The sequence below is a fragment of the Brienomyrus brachyistius genome, chromosome 2 (assembly GCF_023856365.1).
Source record: "Brienomyrus brachyistius isolate T26 chromosome 2, BBRACH_0.4, whole genome shotgun sequence".
NCBI lineage: Eukaryota > Metazoa > Chordata > Actinopteri > Osteoglossiformes > Mormyridae > Brienomyrus > Brienomyrus brachyistius.
Window position 1 is genome coordinate 20,406,583 of NC_064534.1, and position 19,334 is coordinate 20,425,916.

Genomic DNA, 19,334 nt, shown 5'->3' on the forward strand with positions numbered 1-19,334 from the left:
AATTAATCTTGCCACAATTACATAATGATCCTGGCCTCCCCAGACTTAGTCTGAAATGAAACCTTTTCTAAACTGCATGACTCTCTAATGCAATCAGACAATAAATCAGAATTAAACACCTTATTTTTCGTAATAATCTTTCCATTATTTTTAGTAACCTTTCTACAAATACCTTGAAGAATGGCATTTCGTGTGTTCTCTACACTTCTCCTTCTGGCTGGCAGAAAAAGATTAACAAAAAAATCTCACTCTATTTAAGTTTTGTCAGAAGAGACATGAATGTAAATTGAGTGGACCAGGTGCTCAGTGGGAACGTGATGTAAATATCCCAAACTGCAGCGCTCTTCTGTGCCCTGTAACCAGGAGCAAATCCATGTCCTCATGAATTAATCATGGCATAACTGGCTCCCGTTTCCGTGAGGGCCCTCTTGCAGCTCATAACTTCCACACTAACGCCGCCACGCCTGTCGGGTGCAGTTAGCGATCTGATGGCCGACCTTAGCGATGACATTCTGTCGCCGTGATGATTAAAGCCTGGCTTGGCGCCTCCCTGCATCACGGCGACGATGCAGATCCCTCGTCTGATTCACACAGCACCTTTTCCCAATTACTGCTGGCCCAGTGCTCAGCTGACATTTATCCAAACCTAATAGACCCGCTGCATCCGCCTTTCTTCCGTCCTTGTGCACTGTCTTTCTGCTCCCTGAAGCTCTACAAATCAGCCGGCGTGATATTCGACTACACTATGGAGAAACAGAAGCCCTGACAGCACTGAACATAGACAAAGCCTCCTCAGTACAACTGGATTTGAAAAAGAAAAGCAGACATACCTGTATGTACCCTTCCAGGAAGCATGGAGCAGTTTTCTGGTCTGATGTTGACAATTAATTCTGAATGAAATTTTTAAGTATTGTGAATATAGTGAACTACAACTGCGAGAGACTGGAATTCTATCAATGACCCCCCCTTGTGCTTCCTGTGATGGGCTCCAGGCTCCGTGAGCCTTTGCAGCAGTGTTTCCCAATCCAGTCCTTGGGACCCAAGGTTAGTCCATGTTTTTGCTCCCTCTGAGTTCCCTGCCAGACAGTCCACACTTTTGCTCCCTCACAGCTCAGGAGCAAAAATGTGGACTGTCTCTGGGTCTCCGAGGACTGGATTAATAAACACAGCTTTGCAGGTTTTGGAAGATGGATGGATGGATGGATTGATGGATGGATGGATGGATAGATTTGTACTGCATAAGCTGTAAAAGTATAAATAAAGTCTATTTAGGCTAAAATTCTTTCTATGAACATAACTTCAAATGCCACAGACTGACCCACACACAGGTTCACTACAGCCTAGAGTCAGGCTGAATAAAGCTGACAGAGATGACTACTGCTAACAAGATTGGGTTGAGTTTGACAGCCAGTCACTGAAAGGAAGAATTATGCTATATGAAGACTGCACCTTCACAGTATCACTTAAAATGAGGAAGCTTAAATGAAAGATGTTTAGACCTGAAATAAATCACTCTGTGTGCAGCTGAATGGCTGGTTAGTATTATGGGGAGTTTTGTCTAGGACATCCCACATCTTGTCTGTGATTCAGAGCGTTTCCTCTTGACAAAAATAGCAACACGATGCATCTATTGTCCATATACAGGACTTCCCCTTTGGGGGGGTTTATAATTAGCCCTTTCATCCATTCCTTTTCCGGCTCCACATTGTCCCAGATGTCACACGAATGTCAGCAGTCATGCTTGAATCTGCTTTAAGGACCACCAGTGGGACACCATCTGGTCTGGGTGCAGAGTGTCCCAAGGGTTGCACCACTTCTGCTATTTTCTGTCATACTTGGCATTTGGCTACAATTTTCTTTTCCATGCACAGCTTCCTTCAGCCTCTGACCGGAATTTTGAGAAAACTCCGCTCAACCTTTGTGAGTAACTGATCGTTTTTTGAGATGATGTCAGGTCTTACGTCACTCCCTAAAACCACGTCTGTGTGAGACTCATGCTGGTGAATGCTGCAGGGCATCCCTCAACATGTTATGTTGCATTTTACTTAAGGCTCTGTTAAACACGGACACTCAGATCCTAGCATAGGTCCTGAATTGTAGTTTAGAACACGTTCTCCCCACTGTCATATCCAAAGACCAAACTGGCTTTATTAAAATCAGACACTCCTATTTTAATATGACTCTTATTTAATATCATTTACTCACCTGTTGAGAAAGTCCCTGAATGTGTTGTATCTCTCGACGCGGAGAAAGCCTTCGATCACATTGAATGGAATTATCTATTTTCTGTCCTGGATCGCTTTGGCTTTGGTCCAAAGTTAATTTCATGGATCAAATTACTCCATACGCATCCATCTGCCGCAGTCCGTACTAATGCTCAGCAATCCAGACCATTCCATCTATACCGGGGTACCCGTCAGGGGTGTCCACTGAGCCCGTTACTTTATGATTTGGCTATTGAACCACTCGTCATAGCCCTTCGTAACTAAAGACATAACTGGTGTCTGTAGGAACAATGTGGAGCACAAATTTTGATGATATGCTGATGACCTACTGCCCTTTATTTCCAACCCTACCACATCATTGCCTTACGCCCTCTCACTGCTTAATCGGTTTGGGCGTCTAACTAAATCCAACTATCCCTTCCTTATTTGAACTCTATTAAAAAGCCAGTGGTCAAACATGCCATAAGAATATTGGCTCAATTCAGGAAATGCTTTGGACTATGTGACTTTTCCTTTTCCACCCCTATCGAATCAAATCATTTGTTTAAACCATCCACCCAGGAGCCTGTTTTTAAGGTATCAACAGATAAGGCTATAATCCTTTCTGTATTACCCACCTTGTCTGTACCAACGGACACAATCGTTGACACTATCCTTTCCTTAGACCCAAAGACTTATCTCATCCCCATACAGTATATGGGGTGGTCATGGGTTTGAGACATATACCTGTGGACAGGCTTAGGCAATTGTGAAACTTAGGTTTTAGTACCAGATGACACAAGGTGAATTCTATACTTAAGCTAGTCAATTCAACTTCTTTATGCGCTCATCACTGTCTGATTCAGTTCAAAGTGGTAGACAGGGCTCAAGTCTCCAAAGTCAGATTATCTCATATGTATCATATGAAAAGGTCAGTCCCTACTGCGATAAATGTAGAATTAATGAAGCTTCCCTTGTTCATATGTTTTGCCCCTGTCTCCACAAATTCTGGTTGAAGATCCTTTGCACCCTGTCTCAGATTTTTGGTGTAACTTTGAAGCCAGACCCTCTGTTTGCCATCTTGCGGTTTATAGGAGGTACAACTGACTCCAGAAAAACGTCGTGCCCCATCTTTTGTTTGCCTCCTAGCCTGACGGCCTTTCCTGTTGAAATGGAAGGATGTTGCCCCACCCACTAATGCTCAGTGGCTAACAGGCATTATGTCCTGCATAAAACTAGAGAAAATCAGATACTCACGCCAACACTCAAGTGAATTTTTTTTTTAATACAGTATGGTGTCCCTGTTTGAATAAATTCCAGAGCTTATGAAGATGCGACTATTAAGATCTGTTTATGTATGTTACCTACCAATGTAATGCGGGTTACAGAGGTGACGGATAGATAGCTCTGTGTATAATCTGTTGACAGTAATAGATGGGTTGCTCTGTATACAATCTACTGGCAGTGATAATGGGGGGGTTGGGTTTTGTTCTATTTTTTTTCTTTTTACTTTTTTAAAATCATTTTCTCTTATTTCCGATTTTGTATATAAGGCATTATAAGAGACTTACCCAATGATCGCTCATACTTTCCCTCTGTGTACCCTTCTAACTTTCTGTATGCCACGCTTATAAAGCTTCATTAAAAAGATTTTGATTGAAAAAAAGGCTGTTTAAACAGGGCAAACATTCCTTACTTCTGTGTGCTACTTTCTCAAAAGGCCCTTCTCCTGAAGGACCACTGTCTGCATTACTGTTACGTGGATGTAATTAACATGTATATACGGCTGTGGGTGTCGCGCGAGGGGCGTTTCTGTCTGCGTGCCTTCGCAACAAACACACGCGGCGTAATACTATCTAACGTCGGTAACATTAACTCGGAAAAGGACAGTTGCTCCTGTGCTTTGCTCGGTCGCCAGTCGGGGCTGGGAGGACATTTTCCACTTTTTTTCCCACTCCGGCAGCAGCATGCTTTGAGAGGGTTTTTCTGTGGTTTTTCGGCCTCCTTGGAGAAACTTTGCTTTATTTCAGTTAAACGTGGTTCAGCAGGAAGTTAGTCTTGCGTAGGTAATTGATAATTTGGTTATTATTTTGGTTATTTTAAAAGTTTAATTTCAAAGGCTGTTATCTCTGACGCTGTCGGATAATTAAAAAAGTTCCCTTTTAACGCAAGTGTTAATTTAGTGTTTTATTGTCCTTGGCCCTTTATTGTTTTAACTATAGATTAACTAAAAGTTAAATGCGCTATATTATTATACTGGGCTGGTAGTAAAGGACGGGGTCATAGTGAGTTAGGTAATTATGCGGTCAGCTCAGTGTTGTGTTTGCAAGATGTTTGCCCTTCTGGATGTTTGCGTCCAGTCGGACTTAATCTGCGAGCGATGTAAGCTAGTGGACTCACTCATGGTCAAGGTTCGTGACCTCGAGGAGCAACTGACTCTCATGCGACACAACAAGGAGTTATAGGAGAGAGTTAATATGCCTTTTAGGGAGACGGTGTGTACGTCAGAAGCGGGGAGGGAGGAGAATGAAGAACAGATATGTTGAGAGAGCTGGGCGAACGCAGGTCATAGACGTAGAACATGGCGTACACAGTTCACAGAGATGGCATCACCTGACGTGACGGTGTCTAACCGCTTTCAGGTGCTTCCAGCTTTAGAGCCGGAAGAGGCTGGGGAGGTGGGCCCTTGGGCACTCAGGAGCCCCCTATACCCAGGAGGAGGGAGGTTGTGGTAGTAGGGGATTCAATTATTAGAGGTGTAGATAGTTATGTGTGCACCCGTGATAGAGGGCCCTGTACGGTGTCTTGCCTGCCTGGTGCCCAGGTAGGGGACCTTCCAAATCGGGTGGACAGGCTTTTGGCCCCAGCCGGGGTGGATCCAGTGGTCGTGGTGCATGTTGGCACCAACGACATAGGATAGGGTAGGAGGGCTGTTCTGCTGGATAAATTTAAAGAAGTCGCGGATAAGCTTAGAAGCAGAGCATCTACGGTGGTATTCTCTGGGCACTGAAAGAACTTCTGGAACGGGTTGGACCTGTTCAAGCCAGATGGGTTGCATCTGAATCAGAGGGGATCCAGTGTATTGGAGAGGCTTATGTGTAGAGTAGTTGAGGAATGTTTAAACTAGGGACTGGGGGGGCTGGGAGGTTAGTTAAGAATATAGGTGGGGAGAGACGAAAAGCCCCAATTAATATTAAAAGTGGGCACTGTAATAGACCTACCCTTTGAGGCCTGTATTTAAACGTGAGGAGTATTAGAAACAAAATTCATGATTTACAGGCTTTAATTTCATGAGACACATTATAGGAATAACAGAAACATGGATGAGTGACAATGATGGATAAAAGAATATAATATGGATGGTTACACGTTGATCCGTAGAGACCAGATAGGCAGGAAGGGAGGTGGTGTTGCAGTATACGGAAAAGAAAACTTGCAGGTAAGGGAGCTCACTGATAAAAATAAAAGTACAGAAGCTGTAAGGGCAAAACTAGATGCTAAAATCTCAAATGGCCTAATTGTCAGTGTTTGTTATAGAGCATCTAATGTAGCTGCAGAGGAAAGCAGAATGCTACATGACGATATCAGGATTATGAGTGATAAAAATGATGTGGTGATTATGGATGATTTTAATTTACCTGGGATACTGTGGACATAGTCTCTGGCTCTTCTGTAAATGAACGCGAGATGGTGGAATTAGTACAGGAATGTTTTGTTACTCAGTTTGTTAATATCCCTACCAGGGGAGAAGCCCTTCTTGATCTTGTTTTCTCTAATAACCAGGATAGAATTGGAAAATTAGAGGTTTTAGTACCACTGGACAGTAGTGATCATAATATGGTTAAATTTGAGATTAATATTAGTGTCTGAAGAGCAGAGTCCAAAACAAAAATATACAGTGTTAGGAAGGCTAACTTTAATGGTATGAAACTGAAAATAGAAACTGTAAACTGGATGGAGTTAAACAGCAAAACGGCTGAAGAGAAATGGGAATTTATTAAAAGCACATTGTTGCAAGTGCAAGAGGACTTCATACCTGTTTCCAGCAAAACTAAATCTAGGAAACTGCAACCAGAGTGGTTTACTACGGAGATTAAGAATAAAGTCAGGAGGAAAAGGCCCCTGCTCCACAAATGGAAAATAACTAATAATTTCAAAATAAAGCAGAAGTATCTAAGTCTACAGGTTGAGTTAAAAAATAACATTAGACTCTCCAAGAGGAGACGAAACGAAGATTGCATTGGAGGCTAAGGATGACATTAAAAGCTTCTTCCAATACTTCAACTCCAAAAGAGCTCTAAAGGCTGAAATCACTAATTTGCAGGATAGTAAGGATCTTGTAATTGAAAATGAAATCGATATAGTAAATGAGTTTAATGATTATTTTACATGGGTGTTCACAGTAGAGAACACGAGTAACTTACCAACATTTAGTATGAATACAGCGTCCTCTATGACCAATATATGTGGTTCTAAGCCTAGCTAAGCTCAAAATAAATAAATCGCAGGGCCCTGATGGCATCTTACCTATAGTTTTAAAAGAGATGAGAGATATTCTCAGCCAACCTTTAACTTTACTATTCCAGAAATTATTGTCTGCTGGTGTGGTACCTTCTGATTGGAAGCATGCAAATATAACGCCCACAGTCAAAAAAGGGGTTATAATTAATCCAAGGAAACTATAGGCCAATCAGTTTAAATTGCATAACTAGAAAAGTAATGGAAGCAATAATCCAAGTGAAAATTGAATATTACCTGGATTCAAATAACATTCTGAGAGATAGATTTATGAAAGTCAGATCCTGTTTAACTACAGTAATTTACTTATGTTCTTTGAGGAAGCTACAAGAGAAATTGATCACAAAAAGGCCTACTATGTGATCTACTTAGATTTCCAGAAGGCCTTTGATATTGTCCCCCACAAATGGCTCTTGCTTAAGCTCAAAGCTGTAGGGATTTTAGGAACTATAGCTTGGATCGAAAACTGGTTAACAGACAAGAAGCAGCGAGTAGTTATTAGAGGCACAATGTCACAGTGGGCCTGCATTCATAGTGGGGTACCGCAGGGTTTAATTTTAGGACCACTATTGTTCCTAATTTACATTAATGATATTGACACCAATACATACAGTAAACTGTTTAAATTTGCAGAAGACACCAAGGTGGGTGGTGTAGCAGATGCTGATCTAGCAGCACAGAGGCTACAATGGGATCTTGATTTAATTAGTGACTGGGCTAATGCCTGGCAGATTAAATTTAACATAAATAAATGTAAGGCAATCCATGCAGGGAGCAGAAATATAAAGTACATTTATTTTATGGGTTCCACTGAAATAAAGGTAGCTGATTATGAGAAAGACCTCGGTGTGTATGTTGATGCTTCCATGTCCCACTCTCCCCAGTGTGGGGAAGCAATAAAAAAGGCCAGTAGGATGTTGGGTTACATCTTTAGGTGTGTGGAGTTTAAGTCAAGGGAGGAGATGTCATGATTATATAATTCCTTGGTAAGACCCCACCTAGAATATTGTGTGCAGGTTTGGTCACCATACCTTAAGAAGGACATTGCTGCCTTGGAAAGGGTGCAACATAGGGCGACAAGAACGATTCCTGGTCTTAGAGGAATGTCTTATGAGGAGAGGTTAGCTGAGCTGAATCTGTTCAGCCTCGAGCAAAGGAGACTAAGGGGGGACATGATCCAGGTATATAAGATTCTAGCAGGTCTGGATGCTGTTCAGTCAAATGGCGACTTCAATATTAGTTGAAATACTAGAACTAGTGCAGCGCCAGTTTTAAATCAGAGCTACTATAGATAAGATTTTAACAACTCTGAGCTACTAGTTAAGTTCTCCCCAAACAAGCTTGATGGGCCGAATGGCCTCCTATAGTTTGTAAATTTCTTATGTTCTTATATACATATCATTATTAGGAAAAGCTAGCTTCGGTGACACCATTGTTCTTGAGTGTGCAATTTTTATTTATTGAGATAGAACTCTAGCCAAGTTGACCCATCTATTCACAAAACCACCCAATGTGGTGTCACAGTATGTTTTGTTCCTATTCCAGGCAGCACAGGATGGGATTTAAGTCCATCACAGGGTAGTTGTTTGCCATGTCTCTTTCCTAAAGTCTACCTCTGGCTGTAGGTGCTCAGACGGCATGGCAACATGAATTTGGCTCAAAGAGTCCGTGAGATATATCACCATACAGCTTTTAACGTAAACAGAGGATTTTAACAACATGAAAGCGAAGATGAATTCCGGCTTGCAATGAGTCACCGATTACATCCCACCCAGAGTCGCGCCTTGCGTGCGCAAATAAATTAATGAGCTATTTCACGTCCGATTTGTTAATTTTTTTCCCCGGTAATAAGGGGCTGAAATGATGCATCCCAAAGCTCTAATCGTTTTTCTCAGCTTCATTTATTCTAATTTTGAGTCGATTACCAGCAAGTCAAATAACATTTGTACGCCGGCCATCTTCGCTATCTCTGAGTTTGATGAAGCTATAGCAGTGACTTTGGTATCAGAGCTATAATCACGACCCCAAAGAACACGGCATGCAGAGCAACAGATGAAATTAATTAATGCTCATTTTCTGCTTGTATCATTTTAACCGACATTAGCGACACTGATGGCCTTCGTTCTCGCAGCAACAGCAGATTTCACGCTAATCGCTAACGCGATATGTGGAAGGCAAGGAAATGGCTACTGCCTGACATTCAAGTCAAAGGCCTTAAGAAAAGGATAAGTCAATATGAAATATGCTTTAACCTGCCATTTAAAGCTAAACCCATAAACGCAGGAGACATACTTGTCAGTGAAGGTGTGTTTTTAAACTGGTCCTATGCAGCCATGTGACTTTTTTTCAATATTTGCAATTTCTTAAAATGGATACACTTATGCAAATAGTTCAAAATAGTATTGTGGCTTGAATATTAGCATGTTTCCTTGTTTATGTTGTTAAAAAATAAAGCCCGATGCAGTTTGTGATATTTAATGATAATTGATACAGCAAACATTAATTCAGAAGAAATTACACGACAATGATGAAATTACTAATCCTCACCAGCAGCCATTGAATCTTTCAGGCACAGCTGTTTCTGCTCAGAATGGGTGATGGCAACAATTAATATATGTGAAAAATGAAATATTAATTGTGCGCTCGTCTGCATCTCTGAGCCATCATCATCAGCAACACATTGCATCTGGTTAGCCTGATTTGCATTATGCATTTTCTTAATTGAGCTCCTGGGTGTGAAGAACACAGGTACCTACAGGCCAGACAGATACGTCTTCACTGAGAACCTGCGTCCCTCCCCGGTCTCATCTGTACCATGCAGGCCTTTTGACAACTAACATGGCTTTAATTAAACGAGCCATTGAAATAAGTCCAGCACCCTGTCTGTGAAGAGACACAAAAACGAAAAGCTTACTTGTTGAGAATAATAGTGTAGAGGGAAATAATAGTGTTGTTTAGTGGTACCTTTCCAACTCAGACCAATGAGAAGCCCAAGCAGACCAACACAAGCCTGTCATGAAACCGAGGTGCATCTGCTGAGACGGACTTAATATATCACTTGCCGCTTCATTTCCTGTGTGGAGTTCCAGAGCAATAGCAGATCATACTCAGCTTGCTCCAGCTCCCTTGGCCCAAGCCATCATCCTGACATGATCTGTCAACCTTCCATGACTCCATATGGCAAACCGTGGCATGAAAGAGAAATGTATTCTGGGAAGTCGACCTGAAGCCAGGACAACAGATTCAGTCCCCACAAGGGAGCAGTGACATTTTTAACCAAAACTAATAACTGATACAACGCACTAACATCTGTACTGCACATTGTAACTATACACATTCATCTTCATACAAAATGTGGGTATTTTTAAGTGAAGCATTTCAGTAAGGCTGGCACTGGGCTTCTGGGAAAACGCATGTGTATAACACATCAACACATTTTCCTTATATCAAAACAGAATTGTAATGAATCATGCTTGACGTATTTTAGGGGGAAGAAAGACTAGAAAATGATACATTCCTACAAGTATATGAATTCCCCTATGACATTACTTAATACCATTTCCCAGATGAGCAATGGAGAAAGATTTACATAAATTAAAGACAATGCACACCCATTGGTCTTACTGATGAATTTCATAATGACTACTGCATTTCAAATAGAGCCTTATTAATTTCATTGTTTAGCATGAAATTAGAGTTAGACCAAGACAGCATATCTTGCACAGGACTTTGATCACATGCATCTTCATAACAGACTTATCATACCTGCCACAGTGAGTTTACGGTATAAATCAACACTGCAATGAAAGAAATCATTAATTACGATCACACAAATCAAAATTATAACCATATTCATCTATATATTTCCATCTATATGTTAACTTTTTAAATCTGAATTTCTTGCGTCATTGCAAGTCCCATTAAAAAGTACATAAAGTGCATTATTGTTATTTTGGCAGTTAGATCATATGGCACAAGAATTTGCTGAAACTATCAGAAAAACATTTGACCACAATAATAAAAGCTTGGGATACATATCTAAGAAGGATAGAGAGCTCTCACAGCATTAGTGGGTTGGGACAGTATTACCCTTCCTCTTGGCACCAAAATATCGCATTGTCGCAAAGCCAGTGGAGTGATTTAAGTGTCAGACTGTCACCTGTGAAATTCCAAGACAGTATTTCAGGAGTTTAATTTTCCATTTAACAGACTAATGAGAAAGAACCCGGTCATGCATTATTAAACTTCGTGGAGGAAAGTGAGTCGTCCCTGTCGGGTAGCACAGTTGTGGTAGCCTGATGATGGATGAGGGCCTTGCAAGTCAAGCAGAAGGTTGGGCGGCCACAAGAGCGTCCATCATAGCCCTCTGCACACAACTAGTCCTAAGCATTTGTAGGCTATAAGAAGGTCACCTGCCAACATAGCATATCCAGCATATTTACAGTAGCATGACTAATGTTCAGCCTGTTACCCTGCCCAAGTACCGGGGCAATTATGATCAAACACCTCTTTTCACTTCCTCGGCTTGGTCTGAAGACTCCAAATGTACCAAAAAAAAAAAAAAAAACAGACGCATGAGTCCATTAGCCAAGGAGCATTTCCAGTATTTCTGCTTCATGTACGAACTGCCCTCATTTTCAGTAAAGTCATTTTATACTGACATTTTCCTATAACAACATCAGACTTGGGAATACAGGGGGTCAGAACAAAGAACTGATCTTTGACTCATAGAACCACCAATACTAGACTTCCCAGTATCCTTCAGATACAAGCTTAGGCATGTCAGCCGCTTCTCATGGAAGGTGTATAACAGCCCTTTGCCATTCACTGGCGTCCCTGGCTCTACAGCAGACTCTGTATAAATGACCGCAGGATCTATTGCCACTTAGACACTGGTAGTGCCTACTTCCCTGCTGACACAGGATGAATTTAATGAGACGTGGAAGCATTTCGTCACCTTATTCTCTGATCAGCATTCTGGGGGAGTCAGATGAAAAGCAGAACACCCAGTGACTAATCCTGACTGCTGGGTGTCTCCAGGCAAGGTGACCTGCTTTTAATCTAGCAATTCGTAATTGCGAGGTGTCGCTGATATACCTGTATGACGACATGCTACATAAAGGCGGCACTGGCAGGACGTGTGTTATGCTGTAAAGTAAGTGTCCAGGCCACCCCCCCCCACCCTCCGGCTGTGAATAGTTTCCCCCCAGGAAACAGCGCTCCCCACTGTGCTGTTTTTCTACTAGGTGTCTGACTCCAGGATCTGTGAGCCAGCCCAGATCTTCCGTACAACCTGCTACTTACTCTCTGTCTTCTGCAGTGATAGTGATTTTGCCTGTTTGCTATTTACTAAACTAGTTAAATACTCCTTGTTTCCATTAGTTCATTGTGCGGTACCGTGAGATCTAGTCCGTACTGAGCATTCTCACATCAAGGTTTATTTATCAAATGCACAACAGTACAGCAAAGTGTGGGATATAAGTTTCCCTCTGTGATTAATTCTGTTTTTATTACCCAAGTTATTTGGCATTTTGCCAGTTTGCCCATCTTTATATCTTTGGATTACAATTCTGCGCTGGGTTCTGTCTTGGTTTGATTTTCTGAGGATTTTGCCCATTTAATGGCTACAAGTGGCTTTTGGTAAAATAAAACTATCATGGGTGATTTTTCCAGGGGGTGTAGTGGGTATTGCACCCACCCACTAATCGTCAGATGAACATGAACACATTAAGTGAAAAAAAGTAAAATAATATTGTAAAATTTTATGTATGGCTTGTGTTAGTCATATCCATGTGTGATAATAATTTATTGTAAATGTACAGTATTTCATTTTTTTTCTGAATTATTTATCTGCATGAATGACTGAGTGGATCTCCCGCCTTGCATGCTCTCGGAGAAAAGCCTAGAATCGCCTATGAACTCCATCACAGATTGCTCCATAAGTGACCCTTCGCTTCATTCATTGCAATTTCAAATTATGGCAGCATCTTAATCAGCCCTGTTTGCTGCTGGTCACTGCAGGTGGTAAACGTGGGGGAGCCTTTATATAGGGGCACAGACACAAACAGGCCACACTGAGGCTAGAAACAAGAAAATAAATTTCACTCAACTATTATTTGGATATTTCAAAGTTAGTTAAATCCTTACTAGGCTACCCTCTGCAATGTACTTTGCTGACTAAACACTGTCCACTAGCATCTAACTATCCTCCAGATTTTCAATAGTTTAACTTCAATCACCACCACTGTTCAATTGCCACCACATGTGTCTCATGCCTTAATTATCTGTTACACTGTGTAAACAAATAACTATTGACTCAGAGATGTTGCTCTAGATCAGGGGTAGGGAACCTGATCCATGGAGAGCCGGTGTGGGTTTTTGGGATGGCCTCTCAATCAGCCAATAATAAAGCAGCGATTCTCAACTCCAGTCCTTGAAATCCACTGTTATTGGCTGATTGAGAGGCCATCCCAAAAACCCGCACCGGCTCTCCATGGATCAGGATCCCTACCCCTGCTCTAGATGATCTGAATTTTGCTGGAACTACATTTTGAAATCCCATAAATTTTACATTTTCAATGCACATTTTTATACATTTTTCAAAAGATTAATCGTGTCCAGCATTTATTTTCCGGAAGTGGCCACTGAACACTATAATTTTGGCTCTGTATATAAGCAGGCAGTCAATAGCTTATGGCAGGAAAGAAACTGAGGTCTGAATAAAGCAATCTAATTCTTGCACAAATACTTTGGCGCATGGAGAAGAAAATGAAGCTCACCTTTTTCTGGGCCTTTTTGTTTCTTCGATTTCCATATTTCTAAATGATCGTTTATGGGTGAGGGAGATGCATCACTGTATTTATACTGCCATCTAATGGCAGGAATGGTTATTAACTAGGGGACGTGATAGAGTGGCTCAAGAAGTAGCACCGTTAACTGGCATGTCCTGGACTGCGAGATCACATGCAGATTTTTTGTGCATGGTTTATATGTTCCGTTTTTTTTGAGTGTATCCCCTCAAAATACAAGGACATATGCAGTTCTTATGAATTTGTGATGTTGGCCATAGACTGGCATCTGATCCAGGATCCAGGATGCACCCCCGTCCAACATCCTATGCCAGGGGTTCCAACCCTCTTGGAGCTACTGTCCAGTAGGTTTTCTATCCAACCTGACTTCTGACGAACCACACCTGTTCTCAGGTAAATACCAGGAACCAGGAAGTGTGGCTCATCAGAACCCTGGTAGAATGGAAGATTTACTGGATAGTAGCTCTCCAGGTCCGGAGTTGGAGACCCCTCTCCTGTGCTGAATGAGGTAGGTTACATATGCATAAGATGGATGGTTGGGTGTCATCAGTACATTTTTATGTTCTACTGTGAGACTCTCCCCACATAATTAACCACATAACACACTCAGCTTGTGTCCCCTTTGATCAACTTTTTTTGTTTGTTTTGCACAAAAGGCCTGATATCCTTTGCCCTGTCCTTACTTTTCATTTATTTAGCTGATACTTTTATTCAGAAAGTTCCTGGCGTAAGTCAAGGGCCTTGACCACAGGCTCAGTGGTGACATCACTCTGAAAACCCTGATATTCAAACCAGCAACTAAAGTTACAGCATCCTAACCTGCTGAGCCACACACTGTTCCCATAATATGGGAAAATAGATGGGAATTGATGGGAATCATCAAGCATACCTAAAGATAAACAATTTGGCTCATGTAACGTGTTACACTCCTGTCTTTCATGTGTTTCTGTGGGAACCAGCCCAATGTTTTGGTAGCAACATTTGTGGAATTTAAGTTTGTTACCTTGGAAAATATTCGTACTCACAAGTTCAAGATGAAAGTTTTTCTTTTATAGCTTATTCAAAATTCCACGATCTAAAGCAGGGGTGGGCAATCTTATCTGCAAATGGCCGGTGTGTATGCAGGTTTTTCGGGTAACCTTTAGGTCAGCTGTTCACACCCAGGTGTGAGGACTCTTCAGCCAATCAGTCCTCTAATCAGTAATCTAATTAGGGAGTTGCAGCGAAAACCTGCACACACAGTGGCCCTTTGCGGGTAAGACCCCTGAGCTAAATAATATCAAATTACGGAACATAAAAAGCATTAGAAAAATTGAGAGACAAAACTATTAATCATACAGTCAATCAATTTTTGATAGATAGACAGTGAATCTTTTACTGTAAAAACCCTTCCGATTGTCAAGTTAATAAAAGGTTCACCTGGCATTTAACTGTCACGGACAGTTCCCATCTGATCCTATCCCCCTCCTCTCCATTTTGGTCAGCACGCATTCCAGGCCATTCTGCATTTTCCCTTCCCTGCACTGCTCAAGGGGATGAGTGTGTGGCTTCAAGAACCTTCCGGTTTCCCCTTTGGCCAGCAGGCATTGCAGGTCACTTTGCCTTTTCTACTATTGTGTGTTTCTACTGCCCCCTGGAGTGCTGCGTGGCTCATTGGGCTGAGTGTGTGCCAAAGACTACAACTCTGAGTCATGGGGTCAAGGTTTGTCTCTGATGAGCCTCATCTGTTTATTTGCAATTAATGGGTTTCTGTTCCCCTGTGTTCTAATGTGCCTCCTTTTGAAAGATTGTCCTGCTTGTATTCTGTTCTGGGTTTGTTTTGTATTTCTGTTCCATGTTTATTATCTTAGTGTTGTATTCCCAAGTAATGGTTATGTTGCCTAGTTCTGTTGTTTGTTTAGTTCCTTTGTTTCTGGGCATATTATTGTTAATTTGTTTCACCTGATGCTTGTTTGTTGCCCCATGCCTCTGATTGGTTAATTCATTATCGTGTACCACTGGCCCTTGTTTGCCTTGCTTGTCTGTGTGTATTTAAGTCCCTGTGCCTGCTCTGTTCTCTGTGTCTGTCTGTGTTCATACTCATTCCACTGTGTGTTAGGAGTTCTGCTCATTTCTTAGTCTTGCTCTCTTCCCTGGTGTTTTATTGTTTCTTTATTTGGTTCTTATTATTTTCCCCATTACTTTTCACCCCTTATAGTCCCTTTAATTAGTACGTTTCCCTTGCACAATCTGTTTAATTCAATAAACTCTTGTTTGTCTCAGACCTACAAGTGGATTGTCGCCTTTTTCCCAACTGTGCCATGAGATCGTGAAAGGTGAAACCTCCAACATCAGGCTACTACTGTCTTAAGTGAGGAAAACGACAATACAATAACATATAATGACACAATTTTATTTATTTAGCTGCCCACAGGACAGAAATACCAACAGCAGCAACAAAAGTCTGCAATTGTGGCAAGAAATGAAACAAACAAATGACTTTAGACAGCTAGGGCAAGCGGTTTTAGCTTTATTTGATTCCTAGAGGATATCACAAATTTAGCTCTAATCCAGATTATTGATATGAGAAATTCATTTGTAACTGGTTATAATGCCAATTCTTCATATCAGAAATTCTGTTTTACTAGTGAGATGAAATGTTTTTCTCATTTATTTCAAAGTGACTTGGAATTCGCCCTAGTTAAAATACCAATTTCTGATGTCAGGAATCCGATTCTAACTACTCTCCAACCCCCTCCCCTCCACGCACCCCTCTGTTAAAATCCCCGGCCCACCTGTCAGGTTTCTTCTGGTGCAGATACTGCCCATTACTTATTCTTCGGTTCAAAACAATACAAAATCAACAGATATTGGCTCACAGACAAATCTTAGCCAAAATAATTTCATTTCATTTTCAGGTGTGATGCATGATGGAATGTTTAAAGCAGCTTCCAAAGCTACTACGACAACCCCATCAGATTTGTGGTCTTGACATTCACAATTTCAGTTATTTGTCAGTTGGCCGTGAACGTGAATAAACGTGAATGGTTTTGGAGCTTGCTGTAAGATTGCAGAAATGTGAACATGATGCATAAACCAAAAACAATACTGAAAATTGTTTTAAAATATTTGTTAGTGTAAGTGCATGCTATTTTGTTGCTCTTAAAAGTCTTGGCTTGGGTATGCCACACAGTTATATATCAGCAACCAGCTTCACTCATGTCTTTGTGACCATGGAATCTCATGTTTCTTGCAGTATCTTTAAAACTTTTCACTGCGTGTAATTTTGCATTTTTAATAATAGATCCAAAACAGTGCATGCAGTAGTAACATAAGCAATTCAAAAATCGTTCACAAACTTATTTTGAAAGCATGCATCAATTTTCTTTTTAAATGCACATTTTGAAATCATGATTCATGACATTTGCACCCTTTTTTAATAAAAGAGTGAATGTGCTTGAAAATGTCAAATGGTGTCACCATAGAAGAATGAGAAATATTAAATATTTAGGCACTAGAGTCCATACAAGTACTCATAAAAATGATTCCTTTAAAATATCACATAAAAACAGATTTTATTAGAATTATCTCTAAACTGTATGTGTTTTTTGTAAGATTGAGCAGGACAAGTACTTTCTAAATAATCAAATTATGTAAAAATGGATTAAAAACATGTTATTACACTGCAATAGAACATACAGTAGACAAGCGCATACAAGCAGACACAGACAGACAGAATGTTTTCCTGGGGTCAAACGTAACCCTAAGCATAAAGTACCGGACCATACCCTAAAAATGCCAAATTATCTGCTATTTTGAAGAGAGTTACTAGTCTTGGCAAGCGACAGTTAGAGTCATCAGGGTTTTATCTCTGATATTATTTTTGAACGGTGGTTACACCACCTTGATAACAAAGGAAGTTCACCTTACCATGGATATCCGTGGTATTATTGCTTTCCCAGTTCCCCTGCAGCCCTCTAATATATTATAATTTGTTATACCCATGGCAGGAATAACAAAAACAAATGAAATGGATGACAAGAATTACAGGCCTACCACCAAAGGCTAAAACTAGCAGCCTTTTTGAGGGAGAGGAACACACACACACTCCATTCATGGTGAAACCGACCTGAAAACCACAAAGCAACCAGATCACAAGTGTGATGGTGGAGCTGATCAAAGAGGACAGAAGAGTCATACAAACTGTAAACCCACAAAAACAAAGTATCACAGAGAACAGCTCTAAAATCTAGCAATACAAACACAAAGGGTAGGGTACTCGGCAAAAAAAACTGCCCCAGCATATTCAAACATCTATATGAGGAACTTTTTGAAAAATGCACCCACCTTCCTTTAATATATCTCCAACATCTGGATAACATCTTTGGTGTCTGGTATCATGGGGGCAAGATCTTCATACAACCTCCAGAAGGTTTCGCTGGCTTGTCAGCAGGATCCCGCTGCATCCTCAGCCTGACCCCTTTAGTCACATACTCTTCCTCAGACTCCTGAGACAGAGAAAATTCCCATTATTTGGGAAAAGGGGGAGAACAGTTATACAACTTCATAGACAAACAATCAAACAAACAAATAAATAAAACAACCATGTTTAAAATCCAACTTCCCACACAATGCAAAAGGTTATGTTAACCACCAGAGATCGTGTCCCATATGCCAAACATAATACTAAGAATAACAACATCTAAAGAAGCCCCCCCCCCCCCCCCCCCCCACAAGTAGTTTGGCTGGCCTGCTCCAGGCAGTATTTAGGCCACCCAAATAGGTCCCTTGAGTCCTTAGGATCCTGACCCCACCCAGGGAACAGCAGAATGTGTCGAAAAAGTGCTTAAATTGCAATGAGAAAATAAATGTGTCTGGTGTCATCTTTATTCTAATTAGTTATAATGAGTAAAGTGCATAATCTGGCAGGCTATTTGGGCTGACTGCAAGCAAATTGCTGTAGTATGAAAATATAGGCTGGAGAAACCAAAACACACAAACTACTTGGGGAGCTATTGCAGGGACAGAACTGGGAGGTGAGATTAACCTGGCAGTGTGATTTTGTTATGGTGATGTTGTGTATTGTTGACCTGTTCTGTCCCACCCCCCCCCCATCTCTCCTGGACAACACAAGGTGGGAAATCGTGAAAGATAATCAGCCATTATGTTTTTCTGTCCTACATTTTGCTGGATGTGGAAGTGAAACGGTTGCAATGCAAGAGACCATTTCGTAACCCAAACATTGTGGATCTTTCATGATGTGAATCCAGGTGAGTGCATTGAGGTCAATTTCTAAAATAAATTTTCTACCTAGCAGATATTAGCAGTCACAGTAATCTGTATTGATAAATACCCTGATAACCATAATAATTAAATTTTTTTTATCCCAGTCTGAATTTCCCGGCAAAACACTTTAAATGTCACGGGGTTTCTGCCTTGCTCCGGTCATACAAACACTCGGAATTGTGTCATCTCATCTAAGTGAGCATATTGGATGTGTTTCCAGCAACATATCTGAGTTTGGTATCGCAGAGCCGACAGACAGTCTTGGTCTTCCCAACTGCTCTCTTTCCAGTGCTGGTGTAATTTATTGAGAAAAGCAAAATGTTCCCAAATTGCTGATTATGACTGGCTGTAACCAGCAATAGCTGTAACCAACTCACAGTCACAATTACCATAATGTTTTCAGTGTTGAACGTTTGCTTATGAATTTAGGTTCTGCTCATGTCAAGAAATGCATTTAATTTGTTTCGTTGTGCGTTCCAGATGGAAAATTATGTGATTGAATGGTATATGGCAAATATGTGTACCAGCACAGCCCTAC

General features: G+C 41.0%; 1 long non-coding RNA gene across 1 annotated transcript; it reads left to right on the top strand.

Moving 5' to 3' along the window:
- The first annotated feature begins 1,735 nt into the window (after positions 1 to 1,735).
- Positions 1,736 to 15,794, top strand: LOC125713947 (uncharacterized). Its single transcript, XR_007383635.1, has 3 exons — positions 1,736 to 1,920; positions 13,925 to 14,039; positions 15,016 to 15,794. It is a non-coding gene; the product is annotated as an uncharacterized LOC125713947 (long non-coding RNA).
- Positions 15,795 to 19,334: the final 3,540 nt, after the last annotated feature.